General features: G+C 38.7%; 1 non-coding gene across 1 annotated transcript; it reads left to right on the top strand.

Moving 5' to 3' along the window:
- Positions 1–3,765: 3,765 nt before the first annotated feature.
- On the top strand, positions 3,766–3,869 carry LOC122100625. Its single transcript, XR_006146220.1, has one exon. It is a non-coding gene; the product is annotated as a U6 spliceosomal RNA (small nuclear RNA).
- Positions 3,870–4,172: the final 303 nt, after the last annotated feature.

Genomic DNA, 4,172 nt, shown 5'->3' with positions numbered 1-4,172 from the left:
GAAATGAACTCCAAGATAAGGATTCAAATGGTTTTTCTTTCTTGCAATTGTTTCTAACATACTTATGAGATGATTTCTTTGTTGCTTTGTATGTCCCTCCCCCACGGTATAACCCCTGCTTTCATTGTATTTGAGGTTGATATAATTTGTGGAGGGCTAGGGCAAAAACAAACTGTTTATATAGGGATACAGCTGGACCCATTGCAATAATAAGATGTACAAGATGTTACGTCAAAAAATCAACTTTACAATTTGGCTGGGAGGTGGATTAGGAAGGGGGAGTGATTTGAAGGGATTCAAAGGGGAAAAAAAGGAGCAGGCAACAATGCTTGATAAGAAATATACTCATGAATGTTGAATGAAGACTGCGGAAATGATGCTGGAGGCTATCAATTTTTCGCATAGATAGCAGTTTAGTGTTCCAGTGAACAGTCCTAGCCTAGAGAATCACACCAAGTGTGCGATCACTGTACAGAGAGTTTGGCCAGAGAGGAAAAATCCAGGCAGACCTGAGCACTTGCTTGCAGCTGTGGCAAGGCGTTGGTGGTGGCGGCCATAGCCACCCTACCTAAACACAGAGAATCCGGGACAAAGGAGCCAGACCCAGGGGGCTAGTGGATTCTATTCAACACCAGCAAGAACTGGCAAGGAGCAAATATCTTCATCCTGCAGATCACACAGACTAAAGATGACCAGGGAACCAACACTCCAGCGTGAGTAGAACCCTGACATCCTCACTCCTTCTCAGGAAGCAGAGGGGGGAAGTCCACCTCTCCCCACCCCCAGCACCAGAGATCTCCATTTTTGATACTGAAAAAGGCCCTGCTGAGGATCTAGGAACAACTCAGGCCTTGGATGAAAACTGGAGTCATTTAGCAGGTCACAGGAAGCTGACCTGACATTCCAGGCTTAGCTCCACCCAAGGGAAAGTCACCAAGCTCAAGCAGAAGATCCTTGGCCCCCACAGGTGTGGCTTTCTTCTGGGTAAACAGAGACAGAGGCTGCCCCTCCCTACAGCAACCTAGAAAAACAATTGAATTCAGTATACATAAACCCTGAGAATGGCTCTAGGCTGGGCTTTGTGAGTATATCAGAAGCTATCCCCTCAGGGAAAAGCTACTGTTTGGTGAAAGGCCTCAACTCTACCCAGAACCTAGCCTCATCACACCATCTCCAAACTAGAGGAAACAGCCATCTCCTTCTTTGCCATCTCCTTCTTTTGTGATAATCAAAGCAGATCTCCCTCCCACTGAACTAGCGAGGAGGAGGATCACAAAATCCTGGGTAAAGCAGAGCATTTTTCTGCCTGCTCAAACAAACTGACTTAAGTAACCAATCAAGACAGACCAGACAGTAACCACAAGCAGACCTGAGACTCCACCAAGAGATTAGTTAGAACACAAGGGAGATAAAAGATCTTCCCATGCACGCACCCCCTTTCCCAATCAAAGAACTCTTTTTTATACCTTTTTTTAATTTTTAAAAAAGTTTGAAATTATATTTTAAAAATTGTTTTCTATTAATCTTTTTTGTCCTCGCATAATTTTTATTTTAGGTGTGTGTGTGTGTGTGTGTGTGTGTGTGTGTGTCTGTGTGTGTGTGTCTGTGTGTATCTGTGTGTGTTTTAATCTCTACTGGGTTTTTGGTCCTTTTTTTCTTTTTTCTTTTTCTCTTCTTTTTTTTTCTTTTTCATTTTTTTCTTCCCTTTCTTCTTTTTGGGTGACTTAATTGCTGTTTTGCTCATCCTCAGATACATACCTGTCATCGATCATTAGACCTTATCTCCCTTGTGTACATATTTAGCCCAGAAATTTATTACTCAATTCAAAGCCTCTAAGGCTTAAATTCTTTAATAGTAGTATTATCTACTCCTACCTATATAATTTTAAGAACTTTTATTTTTTAGCTTTTCTTCTCTCAATATCACTTCTTTACCCTTTCATAATTTTTGTGTTTCACTTTATATGTAAAGTTTTGTTTTTCCATTTTCTCTTGTTTTTTTAAGTCTCTCCAATAATTCTTCCCAAACTATTTCCCTCTCTGAAATTAGGACTTGGCCAAATACACTCTCTTTTTACCTACCACATCCCTCTAATCCTACTTTTCCCCACATTTCTCCCTAAACCTAATAACTTCTCGTTTGCCAAATTCTTCTTTTCTGTTCTTAGCCCATTAGTACATAGTTGTTTAATGTTGAATAGATTGTATCTGTTGAAGTATGGAGGTTCCTCAAAAGACTTCACATAGAGCTCCCCTATGACCCAGCAATCCCAATTTTTGGCATTTACCCAAATGGTAACAAACAAGACCATACTAAAGCTACCAACACAACTGTTTATTGCAGCATTCTTTAAGAGAGCTATGATATGGAACCAATCCAGATGCCACTCCGCAGATGAATGGATCAAGAAAATGTGGTATATATACACAATGGAATTCTATGCCTCCATCAGAAAGGATGACATTGACCCATTTGTTAAGAACTGGAAATACTTGGATAAAAGTATATTAAGTGAAGAAAGCCAGGCCCAAAGAAACATAGGTCCCATGGTTTCCCTTATTGACAATAACTAGTGTATGTCTGAGACAAGCAGAAAAGGTCAGATAAGTTGATTTTACGTGAAATGAACCCCAATATAAATATTCATATTTTTTTCCTTCTTGCATTTGTTTCAAACATATTAATAAGATGATTGCTTTTTTGTGTTCTATGTCCCTCCCCACGGTATAACCCCAGCTTTCATTGTATTTGATATTGATATAGTTTGTGGATGGGAAGGGCAAAAGCAAACCTTTTAAATAGGGATACAGGTGGACCCATTGCAGCAATGAGATGTACAAGTCGTTATGCTGAAATTCGAACTTTACAACTTCGGGCAGTTCGGGGAGCGGATGGGGTGTGGTGGAAGATATGAGGGGAAGGGGAAACCAAGGAGGAAGTAATAATGCTTGATAAAATATATACTCATTACCTTTCCTCTGTAATTGTAACAACTCTGTATGGTATTTTCATGATAAAAAAATTTTTAAAAGGATATAAAATATTTTGATTTTAAAACATTATATATTTGTATATGTATATATATGTATGTATATATGTATATATATGAATATACATATATATATATGTATATATGTATATATATTCATTACCTTGCCCATTATCCCCTCTGTACGATATTTTCACAATAAATAAATTATCTGAAAAAAATGGTATCAGTCGATAGTGCATATAATTTTATTTTTCACTACAAACATAGAATGTAGTAAAAATTTTCGTAGCAATTACCGTGCACTAGGTTGTGGGCAGATTCTAATGGAAATTATATACTGTGTTTATGTAGAGAATTTGAGCATCCAAAATTTTAATATGCTTGTGGTCCTAAAACCAATACCTTGCTGATATTGAGTGACAAATACAACTTCCTATAAGTACAGAAGTTTTCCTTGTATCTTTTCAATTTATATTTTTATTTTAAATTTCCTGTGCAGATGGGTTACAGTTACATAAGTAAGGTAATGCGTCCATTACTTATTGAGCATTGTTGCCCGCTCCTTTGTCTTTCCCCTACCATTCCGCCCCTTCATACCTCCCCATCATGTCACTCCACGCACCCCCCCTCCCATAGAGTGTCTTGTACATTTCACTGTTACAATGTGGCAACCTGTATCCTTTCCTTGTATTTTAAATGAAGAAATGCTGGCTTGATTTATGCTGATTCTACTGGTGTAGACGCACCTATAATCACTCGCCAAGTGCAGGAGCACAAAATGAAATGCGTAGCAGAAACATTGGAACATTTCAGAGAAGATTAGCATGGCTCATGCACAAGGATGACAGGCAAATTCCTGAAGCATTCCATACTTTTACAACAGATGCTGGAGGGGATGTGGCCACCAGGGAACCGTACTGCATTCTTGGTGGGAGTATAAAACTTGTTCAACCACTTTGGAAAATAGTATGGAGGTTCCTCAAAAAACTCCACATAGAGCTCCCCTATGACCCAGCAATCCCACTTTGGGACATTTACCCAAATGATCACAAACAAGACCATACTAAAGCTACCAACACAACTGTGGTATATATACACAATGGAATTCTATGCCTCCATCAGAAAGAATAACGTTGCCCCATTTGTTAGTAACTGGAAAGTCTTGGTAAAAATTATATT

Source organism: Dipodomys spectabilis, unplaced genomic scaffold (assembly GCF_019054845.1).
Source record: "Dipodomys spectabilis isolate Male_0828 unplaced genomic scaffold, ASM1905484v1 ptg000589l, whole genome shotgun sequence".
Lineage (NCBI taxonomy): Eukaryota > Metazoa > Chordata > Mammalia > Rodentia > Heteromyidae > Dipodomys > Dipodomys spectabilis.
The sequence above is the reverse complement of the archived record's forward strand: the minus strand, read 5'-3'. Positions and strand labels throughout refer to the sequence as shown.